The sequence below is a fragment of the Pygocentrus nattereri genome, chromosome 2 (genome assembly GCF_015220715.1).
Source record: "Pygocentrus nattereri isolate fPygNat1 chromosome 2, fPygNat1.pri, whole genome shotgun sequence".
In the NCBI taxonomy this organism is placed as follows: domain Eukaryota; kingdom Metazoa; phylum Chordata; class Actinopteri; order Characiformes; family Serrasalmidae; genus Pygocentrus; species Pygocentrus nattereri.
The window spans coordinates 39,564,001-39,590,326 of record NC_051212.1 but is presented as its reverse complement, the minus strand read 5'-3'; positions in this window follow the sequence as shown (position 1 = coordinate 39,590,326).

Sequence of the window (26,326 nt, the reverse complement as noted above, 5' to 3'; positions counted from 1 at the left end):
GCTCAATAAAACCTTTTACCGCCCCACAATTTACAGAAAATCTGCCAGAACTATCAATGCCAGTTCTTCACTCCATCATAACCAATGTAAGTAAATTTACTAACCGATTATTTAGAAAATACCTTCCGATCCACTTTAGAAAATGTGGCGCCACTTAAAATGAAAAGAATAAGGCAGAAAAAGCTCGCCCCATGGTAAAACGCTAAAACCAGTACATTAAAACAAACAGTTCAGAAACTACAGCAGAAATGGTGACAAACCAAGCTGAAAGTGTTCCACTCTGCCTGGAAGGACAGCCTTATAGAGTATAGAAATGCTCTCACTAAAGCTTGCTCAGCATACCTGGCCTTGCTGATTGAGAACAATAAATATAATCCTAGAATTCTGTTTAGTGTGATTTCCCAAATCACAAAAAATCATGCAGGTTCTGAACCAGAAATCCCAGCAACTCTCACCAGTGAAGTTTTTATGGACTTCTTTAATCATAAAATTGAAAATATTAGACAACAAATTCAACCCACAGTATTAAATCCAACTTGGCTGTCATCTGACTTGGCTGATATAAAACAAAACACAGTTGTAGAAAAGAGCCTGGAAACTTTTCACCCACTCCCACAGCTCCCACAACAACTTAGTTCATATCTACATAAGAACCATATATATGTAAAAATTCCAATCTGGATTCAGGCCACATCACAGCACTGAGACAGCTCTAGTTAAGATAACTAATGATCTTCTTTTTGCCTCTGATCAAGGCTACGTATCCCTGTTAGTGCTACTTGACCTCAGCGCAGCTTTCGATACAATAGACCACAATATTCTCCTAGAAAGGTTAGAAAACATTCTTGGAATCACAGAACATTTTCAATTCGTCAGTGTAAACAATTTATCTTCCAATTATTCAAAAGTAAGATTTGGAATTCCCGCAAGGCTCTATTTTAGGACCATTATTATTTACACTATACATGTTACCGTTAGGCACAGTTATAAGTAACCATGGCATTAACTTTCATTGTTACGCAGACGATACGCAACTGTACATATCAGCCAAGCCTGATGACAAATACAGATTAAAGAAAATAGAGGACTGTGTAAAAGACGTGAAATGCTGGATGTTATGGAACTTCCTCCAACTAAACAGTAACAAAACAGAGGTTCTCCTTCTGGGTCCAAAATTGGCAAGAAATAAACTACCAGATTTAATTTTAAATCTCACCGACTTTCCAGTCACACCTGGCTCAGCAGCAAAAAATCTTGGCATCATAATTGATTCAGATTTATCATTCGATCAACACATAGGCAGCATCACTAGGACAGCTTTTTTACATCTTCACAACATCTTGGCTGCCTGTTAAATTCCGTATTGATTATAAAATTCTTTTATTGATGTATAAAGCCCTACATGGGCTCGCTCCTAAGTACCTGCAAGACCTTTTTTCCCATTACGAGCCATCACGACTGCTCAGATCCCAGAGTGCTGGCTTATTAATAGTTCCTAGAATTCATAAGGCTGCAGCTGGGGGAAGAGCTTTTTTTTATAAAGCCCCCAAACTCTGGAATGATCTTCCAGAAACTGTTCGGGACTCAGACACAGTCTCAATCTTGAAAACTAGCCTGAAAACTCACTTGTTCACTTTAGCTTTTGGTAGGTAATGTTCCCCCTTAGAAAAGACAGCAGATCCAGGGGTCCAAGGACACAGGGAATTATAGTAAACTGAGACCCTGGTGCTGTCATCCTGCTGCTCACATGCAGTCACTCAGATTGTATCTCAAGCCAGATTTGGCCTGCAGGCCTTCTGTTTGACATATCGGCAATTTTGCTGTGAGGATTTGATTGCATTTACCCACAAGAGCATTTGTGAGGTCAGGTACTGATGTTAGATGATTATTTCTGATCACAACTCATCCCCAAGGTACTGGAGGCTGCTTTGTCACTCCAGAGAAAAAGGTCCACTGCTCCATAGCTCAATGCTGGGGAGGTTTACACTAGTGATGTGTCATTTAGGTGAATGATGGGAGTTGACTAGCATTGAAGAGCCAGCTTTATTATTCATTCATGTTAATTTTGTAAATAAAGAGAAAGCAAATGGACCAAGTGTGCCTTGCTAGTGATTATCTGCCTTTTTTGTTGATTAGTTGTTGATGGATTTGCCTGAATTTTGCCTAAATCTTGTGATCACTGCCTCTCGAACTTCATCCAGTGAGCTATTTATCAACACGACTTGTTTGATTTTTTTTATCTATGCAGCTACTCCATAGTGCCCCATTGTCCTGGCAACATACATTATATTGCCAAAGCTATTCACTTACCCATCCAAATTATTGAATTCTGGTGTTCCAATCACTTCCACGGCCACACCTATGCATGTAGACTGCAAAAGGCCATGTAAAATGACAGAGCGGCGTCAGCGGATGCTGAGGCACAGAGGCACATAGTGCACAGAGGTCACCAACTTTCTGCAGAGTCAATCACTGCAGACCTAAAACTTCATGTGGCCTTCAGATCAGCTCAAGAGAAGTGCATAGAGAGCTTCATGGAATGGGTTTCCATGGCTGAGCACTTGCATCCAAGCCTTACATGACCAAACATAATGCAAAGCATTGAATGAAGTGGTGTAAAGCACCGCCACTGGACTCTAGAGCAGTGGACACATGTTCTCTGGAATGATGAATCATGCTTTTCCGTCTGGCAATCCGATGGACGAGTCTGGGTTTGGCGGTTGCAATTGCATTGTGCCAAGTGTAAACTTTGGTGGAGGGGAGATTGTTTTTCAGGAGTTGGGCTCGGCCCCTTAGTTCCAGTGAAAGGAACTCTTAATGTTCCATGCTTCCTGTTGCAACATGACTGCATACCAGTGCACAAAGCAAGGTCCATAAAGACATGGATGAGCGAGGTTGGTGTGGAAGAACTTGACTGACCTGCACCTCAACTGGATAGAACACCTTTAGGATGAATTAGAGCAAAGACTGCAAGCCAGGCCTTCTAGTCCAACATTAGAAAATAATCCATTAAAAAGGACTTTCTGGATACTTATACTGGATACTGGGGGCAGTCATGGGCTGGAGGTTAGGAAACCAGCCTTGTGACTGGAAGGTCGCCGGTTCAGTCCCCAGAGCTGATAGCACATGACTGAGGTGTCCTTGAGCAAGACACCTAACCCCCAACTGCTCCCTGGGCACGGCGAATTGGGCTGCCCACCACTCCGGGCAAGTGTGCCCCCTAGTGTGTGTGTGCTCACTAGAGTGTATGTGGTGTTTCCCTTCACGGATAGGTTAAATGGAGGTGACATTTTCCCGTTGTGGGTCTAATAAGACAAAGAAGCGATCATTTCGTGAGATCAGCTGCAGGCTGGGACAGGCCGCAGCAGTAATGCGGTCACTACTGGACTGTAGTTGTGACGAGGGAGCTGAGCGATAAGGCGAAGCTCTCTGTTTACTGGTTGGTATACATCCCGACCCTCACCTATGGTCATGAGCTGTGGGCAATGACCAAAAGAGCGAGATCTTGAATACAAGCAGCGGAAATGAGCTTTCTTTGGAGAGTGGTGGGCTACACTCTATTCAATAGGGTGAGGAGCTCAGAGTAGAGCCACTACTTCTCCGCATTGAGAGAAGCCATCTGAGGTGGTTCAGGCATCTCATCCGGATGCCCCCTAGAGGCCTGTGTGTACCAGGCATGGCCTACTGGGATAAGTCCTAGGACCCGCTGGAGGGATTATATCTCTAGGCTGGCCTGGGAGTGGCGTGTGGTCCCCGAAAATGAGCTGGAGAAAGTTTTGGGGGACAGGGTCATCTGGAATTCTCTGCTTGTTTCAATTGCTACCGCGACCCTATCTGGACTAATCGGTTAACGACGATGATGAAGCGATCATTTGACTTACCGCCGAGTTTGCTTGATATAGCATCACTTACACACCTAAAAGAAAAAATATTAAAATGTATTAGGATAACATAACAGATCCAGCAAAGACTGTAAAACAAGTTTTTATTTCTAAACACTTTTAAATCACATTTTTTAAAAGCATGTTATCTGATATATTTGAGTGTATTGCCCTGATTTCATTTGATTTGTGGCTGTAGTGATAATGCTAAAGGGCTGAGATTTGCCATTCACTATTCGTGTCATTATTTTCGCATCCCAAACCGTATACTAGCTCGCTTCATAGTATGCCAAAATAGTGCGTATACCATTAGAAGGGCACTCTTTAGTGTAGAAGATGAAGTACAGGAGTATGTAGTTTGGGCACAGCGTTAGATTGGCCACTGAGACGCCAGTGAAAAAACAGATTCTGTGACTGATTATAGCTTTGCTGTGCTGCTCCTTAGCTGTTCAACAAACATCTCCAAGCAAAAGTTTGAGGTATTGTTGATGTTCATTTTGAAATTCTTTCTATGTTTAAAGGCACCAAAGTTTAACTGCAGCATCATTTAAGATGAAACAGAACATTCGAATTCGACGCTGGTGAATAAGTGGCTGACTTGAACTATATGTGAATTTATTAGTTAAGAGCTTTGTCAGCTTTGGTGGCCAGTTTTACTAGTTTTTGTAAAATCTATATTCATTGTAATGTTCTAAATTCTAGAAATGCAAGTTATATGGATTCAGTCCACAAGCTAATCTTTTCCGAGTAACATATTCTGGGCAGTGCATCTAAAGCTATGTTTTTATCTTCTTCTTGGTCATTCTATTCTATTATAGAATATAGAATATAGACTATTCTAGTCTATTTGCTTGATTTTTATCCCCCTTGGAGGATCACAGCTGCAGCAACGGTGATGAGTCACACAAAGAGCTGCAGATTGCCTATCAACATGGCAATGTGGTTTTCTTAATGATGCAGTACAATACTATGAATAGGTGGATAATGTGACCTGAGTAAAGATTCCCCAGGCTGGCTAAAGGAATGTGGCAAAACTGCCACTCAATAATGTTATCTGGGATTGACCAACACTAGAGGACGTTCCTGAACATTTGGGTAAAAATGTATACATGTGTTGATATTTTTATAGAGAAAAATGCAATAATTTTCTGAACACAGAACCGAACAAAATATTTCAGCGCTGCTGTTATATTTCTGAGGGATATGCTGTACGATTTTAAACCTGGAATTGATTTCAATCTGTAGACTGTAAAATCCCTGTTTTTTAGTTCCACTGTACAGTGATGCACAAGTTAGCAAACCATGGCTTGTCAGCGGAATCTTATTGTTTAAATAGTGTACTAAGTTCTGACTTCTACACAGTTCTAACTTCTGACTTCCAGTGTGAAATTGTGCACACATGACTGAATTCCAAATTGCTATTGTAGACATATGATGAAATAGCTTTATTGAAACTTGTCTGTAGACAGATCTGTCTGAACGGGCTGCGTTAAAACATGCAGTGTGAACAATCATGTCATGTCACAAGCATTTTTATACAGTGTGAACATATATATTGCAGGCCGTGGCCATATGCAATGGGCAATTCAAACATACAGCATGAGTTGTCACCAAAGATCAAGATTTCTTAACTCACACAGTGTATACCTGGCTCAACTTCATGACATTAGCAAGCATGAACTGGTTCACTCAACCAATGTGCTGCTCAGCTCTCCAACCAGTCAGCACTCTGAACCGCTCAGATGTCTATTTGGCTTCGCTTTCATGTTGACGTTTGCTTTCTGGAGTCTGTCCCATCTCCAGTGTCCTTTTATTTTTTGAAAACAAAAATATTGTCACCCAATAAGAAAAAAAAACTATTGTTAGCAGTAATGAAAAGGGTTGTAAGCTAACGTAACTTAAATAAACTACTCAGGATCAAGGATTAAAAGATGGCAAATGTGTTGTAGGGGCTGAGACTACAGTCAGCTAAAGTCAGATTAATATATCAATAAGCAGATATTAACTAGCTAGTACAGTAAACTAAACATATTTATGTCATACTAGGACTTGGGTGACTTTTTTGCACTGGCCAGTGCATTGAACTTGGACTTTGAGAACCTACATTTTCGGCCTAGGATGCTACTGCTGATTCATACAGCAAGGGCACTTTTACTATAAAGGTAATCTTGCTTACTTTATTCTTGTGCTTAAAGTATGGGGCTGTTTTAAGGTTTTACCAGCACAAGCAATCGGCCCTCTGTGGGGGTTTCGAGAATTATAAGGTTGCATAAACAGCAGAGGTGGTGAATAAAGTATATGTGGACCCTCTAATATGTTTCATTGCACTTCATCATTGTCCTTTAGGGTATTTAAGATTGTTATTCATTCTGAATTATTTGATATATTATTGAGTAGTTTATATATGCACTCAAGCTACAAATCAAGCCATCCATGGGGGGTTTTGAGAACCCTGAGGAAGCCTAAATGATAGGGTTGTTGAATCGTCTGTGTGTGTGTGTGTGTGTGTGTGTGTGTGTGTGTGTGTGCATATGAGAGAGTGATAGCTGTGCGGCTGCCTATGTTCTGTTCTGTTTTAACAGGGCTTGGGAATGTGGTATTATGCAGTGTCCTATGGGTGAACTACCATTGTGGCAGGGTTAGACAGTCTATGTTGGTTCGGAATAGTTAAATTAATCTTCCTTTGTTGCCTGCTTTCCTTGATTTTGGCTAAACTGAAGCCCACAATCAAAGATCAGAGCAAAATCATGGAAAGTAGATAGAAAAGGAAGGTTCATGAGTGTTTAAGTATTTGGATGCAGCTCTAGACCGTAGGTTAAACAGCTCATCACAATGCTCAAATTCATTTTATACTCTAGTACAGGGGTACCCATCCCATTACTCATTACCCACAGAACTGACCACAAAAACTTTTGCAACCCACAAGAACATTTAACCAGCCCTATTGTTTAAAATGCAAATAAATATAACACAAAAATCAATGTAGCCTTCAATTGATTGAATTTCAATTGACTGTGACATAAAAACACCAAAAAAACTAGTACAGTTCTCTGTATGCACATATTTATCCAAGATGAAGGCGATATCATCAAAAACAGAAAAGTTACACTGGTCAAGCATTTTGTCAGACCAATCACTAATCTTGATTTAAATATTTATTTTGACAGTTTATTTTTTACAAATCATCACAACAATAATATTTGGCTGATTTAGCAGTACCACCATAATATAAGTTGAAAACCACTGCTCTAATCATATAGCTTTAAAGGAATAAAACTTTATTTATTGGATTTGTTACAGTTGCTATCTAATTAACTTTACACATACCTCATAGATGCTAGAATGTAATTGCTTACAACTAGCCAGGCAAACCGTGTTTGCTAAAAGCCTACCTATAGTAGAATGTGTCAACTGTGGGAAAAATAGGCCAATAACTGAGTGAAATATACAATTGGCTGAATAAAATACAACAGGAATGGACATAAATCTGTGATAGCTGATTGAAACATTTGAGTAAGTTTGCTGAGTTGAATCTGCCAGCGGCGTCATAACCATTATGAATTACAAGAACAGGAACGTAAGCCATACATCAGCCAGGAAGCGTCTGTGTATGAAATAATTGCAAATATGGCATATCCAGATCATCACTCCACTGTTTGTTATAGACCAATTTTTTTCATTATATATTTGTTTGGCATCCCTGTGGATTTGGTTAAGATGCACTTCTGTTTTGTTTGATCCACCATGACAACCCTGAAAGAATACAATAAAACAGCAATCCTCTTAAGCTTTCACAGTGTATATAACTACTCAAGGCATGTAAACACAGAACGGACCCTACCAATATGACAGAACAATTGCATAATGCAGTGTGACATGATGTCAATTCTCAAGTCCTTTATTTAGTGGTGGCTGATATGGCAAAAATATCATATCACAATATTTAAAGATGGTTTTGCAATATATTGACACGGGGACAAACGCACTAGACCAATATTTCACATATTGTGCTGCATTAAATTTACTTTAACAGGACGAATATTGCTGTTTTTTTAATAAAACATGCAATTGTTCAGCATATCTGATGTACTGACTATATCCAAGATATGCCCAGAAAAGCATACTCTGATAACAAAATCACAATAACATTTATCACAATAACAATAAACTACTTTCATATTGGCAGCCCCTACCTTTATTCTTTACTTTATAATAATCAATTCCTAATGATTTCGGCTATTATGAAATTGCTTTTAGGTTTGCAGTTTATGTTCCTTTAAGCTTCTCTTTTGAAATTAAATTATCAAATCAAATCAAATCAGATCAAATCAGAATACTTTATTGATCCCAGAGGGAAGTTGCAGTTATTACAGTTGCAACCATTTATGTAAAAAAATAAAAACTTTAAACAATTTAAAACATAGATAAACAGAAATTTTCAATATGTACACGAGATTTAAGTTCTTATGAATACAGTAAAGTGGTGGTGACTGTGATAATAAATATTAAACATCTTGTATGAAGCAGTTCAAATTATTGCACCTCTGATTTATTGCACCCAATTATTATTATTACACATACAGTACAACAGTACAGTTAGGTACTGAGTTTTGCCCAGATGAACCATACATTGTGAATCACACACTGAGGGAGGAGTTATAGAGATTGATGGCCACAGTTAAAAATGACTTCCTGTGGTGCTCTGTGGTGCATTTCAGTAGAATGAGTCTTGCACTGAATGTGCTCCTATGTCTCATTATCGTGTCGTAGAGAGGGTGGGAGCCATTGTCCATAATGGACAGCTTAGACAGCATCCTCCTCTCCGACACTGCCGTCAGCGAGTCCAGCTCCACACCTACCTCACCTTACCGGCCTTACGGATCAGTATGTTGAGTCTGTTGGCGTCTGCCACCCTCAGCCTGCTTCCCCAGCATGCAATAGCATAGAGGATAGCACTCGCCACCATAGACTCATAGAAGGTCCTAAGCATAGTCCGGCAGATGTTGAAGGACCTCAGGCGCCTCAGAAAATAGAGACGACTTTGGCCCTTCCTGTAGAGGGCGTCAGTGTTCTTAGCCCAGTCCAGTTTATTGTCAGTTTACACTCACATATATCTGTAATCCTCCACAGTGTCCACACTGACCCCCCTGACGGACACAGGCGTCACCGGTGCCTTGTTCCTCCTCAGGTCCACCACTAGTTTCTTTGTCTTTGTCACACTGAGCTGCAGGTGGTTCCGCTTGCACCATGCAATAAAGTCCCTTACCGTCGCCCTGTACTCATCCTCATCACCCATGCAGATATATCCAACTATTGCAGAGTCATCAGAAAACTCCTGAAGGTGCCAAGTCTCTGTGCAGTAGCTGAAGTCCGTGGTGTAGAAGGTAAAGAGGAAGGGAGAGAGGACAGTTCCTTGCCGGACTCCAGTGTTGCTGACCACTCTGTCTGACACACAGTGCTGCAGGCATACATACTGTGGTCTGCCAGTCAGGTAGTGAACAATCCAGGACACGAGGGGGGCATCTACTTGCATCACTGTCAGCTTATCACCCGGAAGGTGATAAGGCATTAAATGCACTGCAGAAGTCAAAAACATGACCCTCACAGTGCTGGCTAGCTTGTCCAAGTGAGCATAGGCTTGGTTGAGCAGTCCTCAACTCCCAGGCGGGGCTGATAGGTGAACTGGAGGGGGTCTAGAAATGGCTGGACCATGGGACGGAGCTGATCCAAGACGAGTCTCTCCATGGTCTACATGATGAGGGATGTCAGTGCCTCTGGCCTGTAGTCCTTGGAGTTACTGGGTCGCGGCGTCTTTGGAGCAGGAACAATACAGGACGTCTTCCACATCATAGGGATCCTCTGGAGGCTCATGTTGAAGACCTGGTGCAGTACTCCACAAAACTGGGAGGCACAGGCTTTAAGCACCCTTGGGGGGACCCCATCAGGTCTTCAGGTGTTTTTTCACCCGGTCAGCAGTGAGACTCACTGTAGGGTGGGGGAGGGGTGGAGGTGTGAGATAAGATATTCACAACTAAAATCTAATGAAGAACACTGTAAGGAAGGCCAGCGACTATGGTATAGTAGAGATAGATAGTTGCATGAGCTATAAAACACCTTAAACCCTCCAGGAAACGTCTTTGCACGTGGTTGTAAATGAAAGCAGTGCAAATTTCTTGGTAAAATAAAGATTCTCTTTTTTGCTTTATCTATGAAAAGGAGATGATGAGACCACAAATAATTTTTATTGGAGTATCAGAGTAATCACTAGTTCTTAATCCATTTCAAGTAAGAAATACATTAAATCTGTCTCCTCAGAATTCCCTACTTCATTCCTTTCCTCTATTTGGAGATGTTTTAAAGATGTGTAAATAGCTGAATGATAAAGTATGTGATGACGAAGACAAGCAGCCATTAGGATAATCAGTGTGGGGAGATGTGAAGTAAGCTTGTGCCAGGCTCTGAAGGGGACTTCAGCACTCATCATAAACTTCCCAGGGAACCAAACTGTCAACTGTTCATCTTTCAATGAGACTGAAGTTGGCTTCCTATTTGCCAGCTTCTTAATCAAATGATCCATTCCATGTCAAAAACTATAGCTTGTACAGGCATCAAAATATACAGCACCAGAACCGTGGACAATATGGAGCAGGCTTCACATCCGTTTGACACCAAAGAGAATCTGTTCCAACTTTATAAGCATCACAATCCCAACAGCAACCTGTAAGGATCTGGCCATGCTTTCTGATTTTATCCACATTTTGAGGGCTGAAGTCAGATTATCATACTTTTTATAGTGAACTAACAACTTTTGTTTACTTTGTATTGTTGTTGAGATCGAAAGCAGGTAGCTAAGCATAGTTAACGTTAACTATTAGCAAGCTCCAAGTAACTAGCAGAGCTAAGTAATTAGTATGATGGCATAGCTCATTTACACTGTGTTTCTTTTTTTCCTGCCTGTGTTTATTTTGATGTTGCTTCTGTGTGAGCCATTGTGGTGCCTTGCTCTAAACCAGCAGATTGGAATTGATTCTTTCTAGGGCCAAATCATGGAGCTGCAAAGGGGCATGTAAAACCACATCTGTTTTTTTTTTCAGCGACCAATGTCACAACCTTCTATGTTAACATCAAAAAACAATTTAAAATACTAAATGAATCCATTATATGGCACCTTTAATTAGAGGAGGCAATAATTTCCATCTATTGCAACTGTTGGATGATTTAAATGGCTAAAAACATGGTGTCTTCACCTTCACATTTATGGCATTTCGCAGATGCTTTTATCCAGAGCAATGAACCATTTGACCATTTTGCACAGGTAGATGAAGGCAGTGTTAGGAGTCTTGCCCAAAGACTCTTATTGGTATAGTGTAAGGTGCTTGGTACAGTGCTTTCAAAGTCTAATTTATTTTAAGATAATGTGTAACATTAGTTCACATTCTGAATCAGCACTGATTTTTTGTTTGGCTTCAGAGACTTCTCTAGCAGCACGGGTAGATTTTTTTTCCCCACATGCAGTAGCCTTCCACATGGAATGGTTTCCTTTGTGAAACACAAATAGGAGCTTAAATGTTTTACATTTTGATGAGCTCAGCAAAGACAATGTAAAGTAACAGTAGCATTTAGGCTACTTTATGTGGTTAAACTTAAGCCACTTTATTATTTTAACATGAAGCAGTTTCTAGGTTGTAAGCATATGATTAATTATACCTATAGCAAAAGAAAAAAATAGGCTTCCAAAGCATAGCAAGAACAAAGTTAGCATCTGACAAAGTGTGTTTCTGATCAGAAAGCATGTTTATTCTTCAGGATAAGCAGACACAGCCGGCCTTTCTACGTAACTTGCTGTGCCGAAAGAGTTGCTAGAGAAAGTTGCTGCAGATATTGATTAAGAGTTTGTCAGCATAAGGTATAACATGCAGTTCATATTTACAGCTTGTTTTTCTGTGACCACTGTAAAGGTGCTCAGATGGTTGCTAGGTATGAGGAAAGAGGCTCTTTTCTTTCTGAAAGCAAACTGCCTACACCCATTCCACTATCTGCACCCCACGATAGTACCATCAGTCAGCAATATAAGTTGCAACCGTTGCATATGATATCACAAGCCTATTTGTCTGTTTCAGTCATGTGATCTTTTCCTTGCAGTGGCCATATTAATGACATCTTCTGTCTCATGTCTTCTGTACTAAAAGCTAAACATGAATAACACAGGCATTTGACCCTTCACTTTACAAAGGACTGTGGTGACATTTTGAGTTCAGGATGTGCACATAAATACCTCAACTTGCTCTAATTTAATCATTATGAACAGGCAAAGTAAAACTCAATGGCAGAGCCAATCAGAATCTTTGTTTCAGCTGGGAGGTGTTTTCAGATCTGTCCAACTTTTTCTTTAGCTCGGTTTTGACATGAGACTCTGCCCATATTCAGGTCCGTAACAAACAACTGAACCATGGTAATTCATGAAGGAATTCAACCCTGTTGCAAATTTTTGTTGTACTGTCTGCACAATCTGCTCCTTTAACGTTACTCTTTACAAACATGCGCATGGTTCCTGGATTGAAAGCTGCTGTACATAAAAAAGGCATGCTATTAAATAATATGCATTTGATTATCGATTGTGGAGAAAATTTTGGCCAAACATCAGCAACCTGATAAGAAATTTGAACTTCACAAAGATAATAACCATCTCTATAAGTATTTTTCTATTTTCATGGTGGTGACTGTGAGAATAATAGAGCACTTACATCCCCGCACAATTTCTGATCAATAAACAAAAACCCACGTGTGCAATTTCATCCACTTTAGCCCCTTTAGTCCACTGTCTTAACTAAAGGAGAGAGATACAATAAAAAAAATACCAAAAACAATCTGTGGTCTGGTCTTTAGAGAATGAACTGGATATGTAAACAGCCTCATGTCTCAGGCTTCATAGATGTTAGCTACCAAATACTGCTATCTGAGGCTGCATCTACTTACGCAGCATCAAAACAAACACTGATACTGTTTGTGAACAGGTTAAGATTTGAGTAGAGGAGCCTAAATCAAGACTCAAGTAAAAGTATTGATATTTTCATAAAATAATTAGGTACGTTATAAGGATGTTGCCTAAAACAACTAGAATAAGTAAAAAGGAGCAGGTCAAAGTACATCCAGCATTTATCAGAAACTGAAGTTTGTGCAGCTCCATTCTTCTCTTTTTGGAATTCTTTTGGATTAAAATACAGAAGCTCCAAAGTTAGAGATGTAGCCAATCACAAAGCAGTACAAACATTGCCACCATCAAAACATAGTGAAAATAAACACAAAAAGGAATTAGTAACTACATATTAATAGCTAAAATGTAGCAGAGTAAAAATATTCCTTTATTCACTAATATTCTTTAGTAGAAGTAAACATATAATGATTTGAAAATATGCAGGAGGGTAAAAATCCATCAATATTTTACTTAAGTACGTGTACTTGAGTAAGTGTAACTAGTTACTACCCTCCTCTGAATAGGTGTATAAAAGACATATTAGTAGCATGACATAAAAGGCAGTTTTATTCAGTGGCCTACTTGGATTTTATCACTCAGCCAGCTAAGTCAGATAAGTGTATTTTTAAAAAAAAAACAACATTTTTTTGCTGCACCATTTTTGAAGACATGGTGCCACCTCTGCGTTCAGACACAAAAGATAACATACATAGTATGTGTATACTATATATATATATAGAGAGAGAGAGCGAGAGCACAGTCCATCTATTTACATTAATGGCATTTGCCATTTAACTCTTTGACTCATGTTAACATGCCTGGTGTTAAAATTACTCTTAAAAATAGCTCCACTGCAGCAAGATTTTACCTCTAACATTTTAACACATTTGGGATGCAAACATAATCCACTGGAGTAGAATTCTAGCATGTTTTAATACTTTCAGGACTAGATGGAAAAGCAACTATGCCATAATTGATATGTAATTAATATGGCAACACTTTTGAAATTTTATATACAAATACTAAAAACCTTAGATAAACTTGAAGATCATTTAATTTAAAAATACATCACTACACCATCATTCCAATTACTGGCTTTTCTTTCACAAACTGCACTGCTGTGTTGAAATGTTTTGTGCATTTCTGAGCATATTGTGGATGTTGTTTGTACTCAAAGAACACTTAACAACTGCATACAAATAGTTCGGTTTCTGACCTTTGCTGTTAAAAGGAAAGCTTGCTCATTTTTCACAATTTAATTGGCAATCTTATTAAAAACAGGCGCATCATTTTTGACTTCAGCACAAACAGACATTCCAATCTAATACTCTGTTCCATAGTTTTCAACCAACAAGTAGAGGAAACCAGACACATTTAATACATAACTTAACATTTCACTACCGTATAGACTGCTAATCAAAACACTTTTAATGGGATGGAATTGAAACCTTTGAACATATAAATTCTCCCAGAGAAAAAGCTGGATAGTGAAATGGTGCATTAGAGTTGGTGAAAGTTTACTTAGATGAAAGCCTGAGCATTATTGAAGTAGCCCTGGACACTGGATTACTAAATAGTATGGCTACAGAGAAAATAGCTGTCTGGGATTGAAAGATAAATATAATAAAAACTGATGGAGTTACATCAGCTTCCCAACATTAGGTAGATGAAGCAGTAAATTCTGCTGCAGGTTTTTATGGGTGGAGATGTGTTGATCAGTGTGATTAAATGGCTTTTGTGCTATAAACATTAATGTTAATGATATTACCACTCAAATACTGAAGTGATTAAACCTTTTAATGTCAGTCAGCTCAACTGGGAATATGGTAAAAATATATTTTCTGTAAATATAGTCAGTGTTGTTGTTATAGTCCAATTACTTGTGGAAAGTAGCCTGCTCGAAAAATTGCTAAATGTCATCAAATGGCTTCATGCTGCCTACTGTCAGATAGTGTCAGCTCTTTACATCTGATTGCTTCTCTCCTACTTTTAATACAGCCAAATTCCCAATAAAGCTGTTCTCATTTACATATTCTTCTGTTTCTATTGCCAGGCAATGGGAAGAGTATGAAATAACTGAAACCCAGCCTGTTAAGACTGCATGTTAACAAGTCACTTCCAAGCTATTTTCTGCATTGCTAAAATTCTGAATCTATAAATGTGATGTTGTCTGATTAAATAATTTAAAGACAGTGACTGTGCTGTTATTTTGGCTGTATTTACATGTAAAATGTTCACTCAGAGAAAGTTAGAAGCGACATAATACATTTTTAATTTTTTTCTCACAGCGGATAGCATCTGTCTGGGTAACAAACTACCCAGAAGAGTGTTCCGTTTTCAGGTTTTTAATCTGATAGTAAGTGATTAGACAGTGATACTAGTCAAAACGATATAATTAAATTGTTTAAATTAAAACAATAGAGGAGCAAATGATGCAGATTAGTGATTGGTCCTTGGCAACACTATTTGCACATTCAGGTCTATGTCAGCTGCAGGGCAGACTAAATGCAGAGCTGACACAAAGAGAGGTGTGCATCTCCCTCGCAGGACAGTACTGGCAGTTCTCTTCTGTGGAAAGTAGTCAAGGTTTGTCCAAAACATCACTAGATTTCACGCTTGGTGCTTTTTTGAAATAAATTACAAAAGGGGTCTCAAAAGTTGTTAACTCTAGTGAAAAGTCATCTAATTTTTCACTTTATTATATATATATATATATATATATTCTAATTCTCCTGGTCATAAAGATGGTGGCACAGCCATAGAGGGATGTCACATGAAACAGAGGAGTATCGTATTATGTATAAACCATGTGAAATATGCTACTGCACTTAAAAACAAACGTTTTTGTAACGTGCTTATAATACACTCTCAGAAATAAAGGTACATCCCAGGACCTTTAGTCAGGTAACATAAATGTGCCAAAATCCAATAAAATTATCATTTCTAGGTTGAATTGAAACCACACACTCCATCTCATCTCCAAGCTTTTTAGTTTATTGTTCTGTTTCAAAACATCAGTTTATGAAAAGATACACATATATGCTTTTCCACTGGGGAAAATGTATGTACGGTGCACAATTGGACCTTAAAAACACTGTTGTACATTTAAAGGTACATTTACATTGTTTGTATCTTGATGACTCGATCTTGATCTCGAAAAATGTACCTGCACAGCACCTTTATTTCAGTATAGCAGGAAATGACGTCATTGATTCATATCTTCAGTAATTTCTACGACAACTTGGATCAAATGAGTGTGAGGAACGCAGAGTGTGAATACTGTGTTACATGCAAGCTATGAGAACCACTTTTGGAAAAAAATAATGATTGAAAGATCATCGAATCTTTGCAGGCATGTGTGAAATGAGCACTTGAGCTCACCCACTGTGTTCAGGTCACAGGGCAGATTGCAGAGCCACCCAGGCCTGCGGAGAGAGAAGATCTTTAGAAGCAGGTGGTAAGCTGCAGGAGTGGGGAGGGGGGTGGGGGGGGGGGTGGGGGACATCTGATGATGCTGCTTTTCCACAGGATGCACATAAATAACCACATAAAAAAACAACCACTCCATCCAAGAAAATTCCCACCGACAAGCCAAATGGTTTTTACATAACATCGACTGTGCTCAGCCATCAGCAAATAATGCTACCTTCAGGGTTTTTCATGACGCCAACACGTGTTTTCATTTAGTGTTTTCAGGTCTTTGTGTATCAGTGTCACATTCATGTACAATGCTGAATCTGGAAAGACTGAATATCCTGAAGTGGCCTATAAAAATCAGGACTTTTTCTCTATCTCTCTCTCTCCCTCTCCATCTCCTTCTCTCTCTCCCCCATCTCTCTTGCTTGAGGGCAGCCAATTTCAGAGGCAGAAGCCAGACACACAATAGAGTAAACATCAGAATCTCACTTTATGCAGATTCAAGCATAATTTCCTATCTGAAATCCATTAGCCACTCTCTCTGCTTAAATTAATCTTTCCCTCAAGCGTGAAAAAATAAATAAATAAGTAAATGGAATGCTTGACAGCCAAGTCTTATTCATCACGTGCCTCTGACTGATAAAGAGAGTTAGTCTGGTTCATAGAGTATGAGGGTTTCGATGCGGAATGTTTTTCTTTTTTGTGGAATGCTACATGTAAGAGCAGTGAGAATGGAGTTCTGAGTTAATTCTTAACGGAATTAACTGTGTTAATTCTGCAGGGTCTTACCCGCTCACTCATAAGAAATTAGAAACACTAGTCTGAAACTGTGCACAAGACCATGGCTCTTTATGGAACATACATGCATGCTCAGCTGGCAGAGCACAGCCTCATCCAGGCCAGAATGATGGACTGGTAAACAGTGCGCCCAGTGCCAAGGGGCGAGCGAGCAAAGTGTAGATTGATAGACCAGCTGGAGGGTAGATAGCAGCCTGGGAGAAAGTCGAACATTTACATTACTGTTCTCAGACATGCTAAATTAAGCTTGTCGTAGTTATAACGCTCTGTGTGAAATATGAGTTTAGTGTTTATTCATTTTGTAGGGTGTAGTTCCTTTTTACCCTTACTGAAAAAATACCACTAGACATTAGGATTAAAATCTGCAGCTGGATTAACAGTTACCATTAGAATTTACTAGTTTCATGTAGCACACCTTTAGATCTGATTTGGAAACCATCGTATGCATGTGGAATCAGTCCCAGAGCAATTGTTAAACCATTAGAATCCTTTACACTGTGATATAAGCAGGGACGCCTCTTTCTGCAAATATGTGAGTATGTCAATGGTACAGCGGTAAAAGTTCACCAGTATCCCAGAACACAGTTGAGCTTTTTTGAGGCTCTGCAGGAAATAAAGACGGTGTTGTACCTTTTTGACAATGATAGAATGGTTTAGGGACTGGTGAGATAATCCAATATGTGGATATCAAGGAACTTGAAGCAAGACACATGTTGTACCTCAGCACGGTTGATGAAGATGGGGGAGTGTGCCTGTCTCCTACCCCTCCTGAAGTCCACTATGATCTCCTTGGTTTTCTGGGTGCTGAGTGCCAGGTTGTGGTCATTGCACCATGCAATGATGTGCTGCACCTCATTCCTGTAAGCCTTCTCATCATCATGTGTGATCAGACCTATCACTGTGGTGCAAAACTTGTTTATGGAGTTAGAGCCATAAACAGGAACACAGTCATGGGTGAACAGGGAGTATAAAAGAGGGCTGAGCATACATCCTTGTGGATACACCATGTTCACGGTGATGAGGGAAGAGATGAGTTTGCCTAACTTAACAGACTTAGGTCTGTCAGTCTTGACTCTAGACTATGTAACATGACTCTAGACTTTTTTACTTGTTTTACATAATTTTATCCAATTGTTTCATTCCATTGATAGATAATTGTACTTGTTTCAAGCAATAATTTTTGAAACAAGCAAAATAATCTGTATTATTTCTCAAAACAAGTAGAAACATGACTTACTAAGATATAATTTTGTTGCAGCGTGCTGTTGTTGAGACCTTGCTCAGGTTATTTAAAGTCATTTCTTTAGTGGCTTTGATTAAACGTCTAAGTTTAATTATTTCTTCTGATGTTTATATGATTAAATGTGGTTAGAGAGATGCAGCATATAACTGTTTAGGCAGTGCATGAGAGTATTAAGCAGTACATATCATAATAAGATTTCAAACACAGCTAATGGGAAAAAAAAGCATTAAAGCCACTGTGTTAAGTGATAAGTGTCCTTGGATGCGCTAGTGCCCTTTAGAGTGTAGTCATGAGTGTAAATAAAAATTGATTGAAAATCATAACGAGGATGAAAGGCAAAATAAACTTTGACCACATAGCGGGAGAGGAGCAGAGATTGCCAAAGCAATGTGCATTTCAATGACAATTGCAGTGATTAACTTCGCCTGCATCACCAGATGGTAAATGCAATAGTCATGGTAATCACTCTCAGGATGCCACTTATAGCTTCAGTGAAACAGTAACTGGGATCTAGAGCAAATGTGGTCAACGCACCGTATTTACTGGAATTGAATAATTTATACCTCATTGTGATATCACTAATTTAAAATGGCTCCATGATCTTTTCCCTTTGAATTGCATGATAATAAGGTTAATGATTTAAGCTGCATATTTTGATGGGCTTCTGTATGAAAATAAGCCACCTAATTTGATACTGAAAGACTGTGTCAAGGGAGAGGTGGTCATTACATACAGTTTAAATCCATTTTAATGAGGAACTAGGGTTCAGGGGAATATGGGGTTGATTGTCACAACTTTCACTCTGGCCCTCTTATAAACCAAAAAATTTATGTTAGCAGCAGATGTAAGAAAAACTTAGAGTGGAGTGGAATGAAAATTTATATCTAGTATGAGGTATTGGGTTTGTGAAATTTGTAAAATCCAAAGCCCGACATTGTAATTTGTGGTGAGAGTAGAGAGCAGGTGGAAGAGAATCTGGAGAGGTGGAGGTTTGCACTGGAGAGGAGAGGAATGAAGGTCAGTAGAGACAAGACGAAATACATGTGTGTGAATGAGAGGGAGGCAGGTGGAAAGGTGAAGATGCAAGGAGTAGAGGTCGTAAAGGTGGATGACTTCAAATATCTTGGGTCAACCATCCAGAGCAATGGACAGTGTAGAAAAGAGGTGAAAAAGAGGGTGCAGGCAGGATGGAGTGGGTGGAGACGGGTGTCAGGGCTGATGTGTGACAGAAGGATAGCAGCACGAGTGAAAGGGAAGGTTTACAAGACAGTAGTGCGTCCTGCTATGATGTATGGTTTGGAGACTGTGGCTCTGTCTAAAAGACAGGAGGCTGAGCTGGAGGTGGCGGAGATGAAGATGCTGAGATTTTCGTTGGGAGTGACAAGGATGGACAAGATTAGAAATGAGCAGATCAGAGGGACAGTGAAGGTGGAGCAGTTTGGAGATAAAGCCAGAGAGGCCAGGTTGAGATGGTTTGGACAGAAGGAGAAGAGGTAGACCTCAGAGAAGGTTTATGGATGTAGTGAAGGTGGACATGGAGATGACTGGTGTAAAAGCAGAGGAGGCAGTGGATAGGGCAAGATGGAGGCAGATGATCTGCTTTGGCGACCCCTAAAGGGAGCAGCTGAAAGAAGAAGAAGAAGAAGAAGAAGAAGAAGAAGAAGTAACATCCAAAGCCAGAGTTACAATGATTTTCACTCAGCATGAGATTGATTGTCACAATTATGCTAAACCAGTAGTTAATTTTTATGTCTCATCAAAGAGCCAGAAGAACATATGATTAAAGAACATTTATGCATAAAAGCACATTTAATTTACACAAAAACTGATATCTAATTTATCATTTAATTAGAATTCTCAATGTTAATTTACATCATTCATATTTTTGTCAAAAATAGAGGCTAAATTCAAGAAATCAGCAAATTCATAGAAATCCATAATCTGCCCAAAACTGCTCTAAACTGATTCCACATCATGAGTTTGACACCCAACCTCTGAAGGTTTACTACACTGAAGGAAATGCTGATGACACTCCCCTTTGCCCTCCTTTAAGTGACAAGTTGATTTTAAGGCGCATCCATATTGTTATGATTAAATAAAACATTTTACTCCAAAATTGTACATTGTGGTATGAAAAATAGACAAATTCATCACAGGGTATTTGCATTTACATATTTAGAATCTGTGTTTAACAACATTATTGCTATGACTGTGAATGAAAGAAACTCATTCAAACACTTGAGCACTGATGTGAAGGAATTCAACTCAGGAGTGAAATTACTTACCCAAATTAGTATCATAACATAATAGACTGTGTATCCTTTGTTTAGGATAACAAGGCCTGTCATATCCATGACATTTTCACTGGCATTTAATCGTCATAGAAATAATTATGATGAACAATTTAATTGTATGCTTTTGTTCACTTTTGTTCCTTGCAACTACTAAAATTAAAAATTAAGGTGATTCAATTGGCTCATTATCTGTTTTGCTTCCTAGTTGCTACTTGGGAGATCCAAATGATGACAGGCACAGATCAAGCTCAAATAAACAAACACTCCCAAAGGGGTTGCCTTATAAAGGTGAACTTTTGTTGTTTTCATCAGATCCATATCTGTCTTATAGTGGAATTCCACCAATAATTCTGCAAAATTAAATTTTCTAAATATAGTGGTTTGATGTGAAATGCTCCATTCTTGAGAAATCATTACATGAAGTGGTTATAAACCTGATACCTGAGACATTGTTTTTACACTAATTTTGTACATGAGTTTAACTCAAACAGTAGATGAAAATTTACATTCATTTGATTGTGAAAGCAAACTATGGAAAATAACTGCAGCCATCTTAAATAATTTTGATCAGATGACTAAGCAGTAATTGTGACAGGTTTAATAATAACAAAAGATTTTTGGAAAACTTTGCATTTTTTTTTTGTGTGACTTGTGAGATTCTTACAACTTGTATTTTACAAGAAATTAAGGTGCCAATTTGAAAGAAAAGGAAAAAAATAATTCTTTTAAGTATTTGTGCTTTTTCTTCTTTCAGGCCAAGCATAATGTGTAGGAATAGTTCGCTAAGTATGCTGAATGACTATTAACTCATATTGGACACTTACTGTAATTTGCTCTGCAGCCACTTTAAGGTCATAGGTGGATAGTGCCTATTTTTTGCTGAAGGTAGTTTCCACCTCTAACTGTGACTAATCAGCTGACATTGATTGCAGACCTGATTGCATGCACACATTTAACTACACCACTTAGACTGTACATTAAGATCTCATGGTGGGAGTGGTACATTACACTTACTGCATATTACCTTCAAAGAGACTTGTGGAGTGAAGCAGCGCTGCAGCCTGATCTTTCTGTCGATTTCCTGTAGCCTTTTTTAATGTCTTTCTGGCCCCGGTAGTTTGGATGCATCTTGCAGTGTTGGCAATCAAACGTACTCTTCCCTCTGGACTGAAGGGATTAATAAACATTGGCTTTTACAGCATGATTCCAGCTCAGCATGGATCTTCTACCTCTGTCTCTGTGTAGGACGCTTATCAGCGTGGTCCCATCACCTGCCACAGCTTACGTGTTGTGAGATCTAGCCAGGAATGCAGAAGCAGGGAAACCACAGCAAGGCATCAGTCTGTGGACAGGCTCTATAGTGCATGTCCTTCTTCCAGATGGGAAATAAACTAGATGCCATAGAAATGTTTTGATAAAACAAGCTTGCCTGCCTGTGGGGATGCAACATGAATGGTCATGTGTCTGAGCTTGACCCTTTCATAGATCAACATAAAGAGAAAGAAATCAGAACAGTGACAAGACTTAGAAGAATGAGGCCACACTTGACCTTAAAGGTAGGCGCGAGACTGCATTTGATTAAATGATCATCCAATAATAAGCATTCAGGTGGGTAAGTAGAAGAAAAGCCTCAAGATCCAGAAGCCCTCAAAGGATGGAGTTTGTGAACAGGGCAGTAATAAAAAGAAAATGTACTCCACTCTATGCAAATCAAACATCATCACCATATCAAGGGAATGGCCCATCTCTACATGTGTCCACTTATCTAATAAAGAAGACTTTCTTCAAAGGATCAGAACTCACCTCTTCACCCTGTCAAACAAAAAAAAATATCCAGCATGTCTTTACTCAGCTTCTCCCATATGCTGGCATAAAGATGTCCAAAATAACATCTATGATTAAGTTACACATCCTTTTCACATGAAAATATTTCAAATCTGTAAATGACAAAGAAACACTCTATAAACATGATAGTGAAGAGAGATGAAGGAACTCAGTGCCTCTGGGCAGTTTCAGTTAAAAAGATAGGCTTCAGGGAAGGCAACTTTTTAGAAGTCTTCTGTTCAGTTGCTCATCAAAGTGTGCTTCTGAATCCCCTTTCTTAAACAGAGTGGGTCATTAAACACAGAAACTGACTTTTCCTTGTTGAGATGATTTTATTATATGGGTTGTTATTAAATACCTTGCCTACCAAAGTATGATTCACTCACTCGCCTCAAGCTACCTAGCTGAACTATTTAAGGCTCCCAAATGAAGTAAAAGGTGTATCCAGCTTCTCAGTTAAGGGATGAGACAAGGAATTGATATTGTATTACAATTTACAGTCTGAAAAAAACCTCTGGACTGCTTTGCTGGCAGATTGATGGAAAAGGTGTTCAGTTTTAGCCCTCGGCCTGTCCCATCAGCTCCACGGGTGGATTTATGGGGGCTTCGGGGCACTTCAGCACAAGTCCATCTTTACTGCCTCCACATCCTGGCTGTTTTTTCCCTTGTCTTGATGACTTGCAGGCTCAGTATATTGATCCCTAAATGGCTCTGAATAAAGAAGAAAAAGTGTTGGTTAGTTCCATAGCCTCCATCTCAAGAGATGTCTTCTTCCATTCAATGAGGAGCTCTTACATTCTCTGTGAACCTTCTATGGCAGATTTTAGCATATGGTGTTAAAATCAGTGCTTTAAAAGTGTGCATGTCAGGTGATTAATAAAAGTGTTAAATTAGCACTTTGCCAAGTGCCAATGTAGTAATATCACTGCTGCTAAGAACACACTCAGCATTGCACTATAACACTTTCAGCAAGCAGCTTCACTTTACAGTATGCTGTATTTTTTTAAGTCCATGAAGATGGTCACTTAAGTGGCAATATATTGCTGCTGTTGGAAGAAAACCTTGTATCTCCATTTTTTACATTTTTCAGTTTTTGACACAGTTGAAAAATGCCTACTTCCTTTTACCTTGTGTGTAAATTTCAAGATGAATGGACAAAAAGAAATGGCTCAAAATTACCTGGAAAAAATCTCTTGACTTACAATAACGTAAGTAACAATAAAATAATTTTGCTAGATGTAACATGAATTTGTATCTGATACCCTGAAATGTTAAAACTTAAGCATTTGAAATAGAAAGCTACTTCATTCTACACAGTTACATTACAGAGTGAAGGTGCTGACAGTCACTCTACACCTTTATCTCTGTTAGCAGAGGGCTCCCACAAATCCCAGAAAATTAGGAAGTGCATAGACAAGGGTTCCAGTCATGGGAAACACCAAATATAAGTGAAGTCCTCAAAAAGTGTAAAGTTAGACAATTAAAACACCAAGATATTGCATATTTTAGCACATTCTTTCATGCATATTTTAGCAGTTTACCCAAATTTAAGTGTCCATTCATACCCATGGTACATTCTTAGAAAAAAAGGAACAAAACTATCACTGGGGCAGTATCTCTCTTGCCACTGGAGTGGTAAACACAAGGGTAGGTCAGTACCTTCATTTAGGGAACATAATTGTATAAAATTCCAATAAAATGATACATTTCTAAGTTGTATTGACTCCACACACCCTGTCCAAACCTTGTATATTATTGTTCTGTTTTAAAACATTGAGTTATGAAAAGATACAAATACATACTTTTTTCACCTTATGTAAAGGTTGCTGTTGGACCTTAAAATCGTCGCTGTACCTTAGAGGGTGCATTTACATTGTACCCTGATGAATGAAAAATATACCTGCACAGTACCTTTGTAATACTATAGTGTGGCATGATGCTGTGTTGGAATGCCCAACATATTCAGCTTTTTTGTAGCATGTTCTAATCTCTTAGCAGAACTGGTCATTATGGGTTATATTATTGATGTCTAATGCTTCAGATGTCACAGTTGACTAATATTTAAGTCATGAAAAATTTTCTGGAATTGTCCTCCTAAAAGGAGTGGGAGCCCTATTCATGGATATTACTGATCCACTGAGATTGTCTTACAGTAAAAGCAGTCATCTCAACATCAGCTGTTTTCTGCTTTAATAAATAAACTGAATTCCTTAACTGGACACTTGTAAACTTTTCAGAATAAATTGCTTCTTATGTTACACAAGCCTGCTATTTTATACTCCCTGGCAGTGAGTTGCAAAATTTGATTCTTGAGTTCTCTTTTATGTCCCGCATCTCAGAAAGAAAGCAAAATGTGACATGCCATTTTTAGCCACCAGTTAGTTGTTTTTTCAGATCAACTGTCGGCCTTGAGAGGGAGATGTGTGCAGATGCGCAGCGTTGACATCATTTGTCTTTTGATCCCTGCAATCCTGCCAACCCAGCCTCACCCCAAACCTACTGTAGTTCAGTCTGCCATGCCATCTACCCTGCATCAAAGACCTTTTCAGTGATCAACACCCCATCAAAGCACAGCTTGAAACCCTTCTTTCCTTTTCTCCAGGATCTGTCAAAACTAGGTATACTTCATGTCACAGTTTTGAAGGACACTAACTCTAAAGTATCATAGTCAATCACCCAATCATTGATCACACAATTCATCACATCAGTGAGATGTATATTTGGCATTTGTACAGAAATGCTCACTTTCTTGGTATTTCATAAAACCCCCTTTTTTACCCAAGTTTTATCCATTTCCACTGTCAAACTTGAAATGATAATGAATTGAAAAGTGCAAAGAAAAGCGTGTACAAGCCCATGAAAACTGTTAGAGTATTACAGTCTAGAGTAGTCCTGTAAGATCATCTCACATCATCAAGATCAAGGCCAAAGCTTGAATCACAGGATCTTGCAGTAGGACTGAGAGGATATTGGCAGGAAAAAGAGCCTTAAAAAGTCAGAGAAATATATCTAACAGAATTGCTAAACATGCATACTCTGAGCAGAGCTATGCCCCTGAGAGCAAAGTGCAAAAAACTGACAGGGCGAATCACTTTGGGGTGAAACCCAACTGCTATCATGCATGGGATTGACCTATTGCCTCACTCTAGAAATCCTCCCAGGGCATTTATTTGCATTTTCTGACTGCTCTGACATGCTATCATATGAATATATTTAAGTATGTCAACATCACCTCTCTCATATCTCCTCACAACTATTCCTTAGTGGGACACGATGCATTCCAGTTTTCAATAGGCTGCAGTCCAGACAGTCCACTAAATATGACAATTTCAGCATTAAACTTACCTTAAACACTCCGTCTGTGACTCTAGAAGGTTTGGGGCAATGGATATGGAACAGTGTTTGTAGCAATGACAAATCAGATTCTGTTGAGTTCTTTGGACAATTCAAATTTTAGTGTGAGCTTGGAAGGAATAAGTATTCTATGGATAAGGGTAGGCAATTTGGCAGAAATACAGCATCATGCAGTTTGAAGGCATTTTCACAATAAGCAATAGAAAAGGTTTTTACGGGATCAATTCAGCAATTCTAGTGGTTGCTTTTGGGAGCATTGCATGTTATGAACCTGAATTAACACTATTTGAGCCTGTTTTAGAAATAAAAACAGATAAAGAAAACCTTAACATTCTACTAATTGCTCCTCACTTTCATAAAGACACATGAACTCTGTTTTATTCAAATCTACTTTTAAACACGTGGCCAAAGCACAGCATAGAAAGAAGAAGTATTTATATACCACAAGCCAATTTAAAAATTGTGCTTCTTTAAGATGTTTCAAAGAAATTCATTTAAAACAATGTATTATGTACAAATGAAAGGGGTACATTAGAAAATG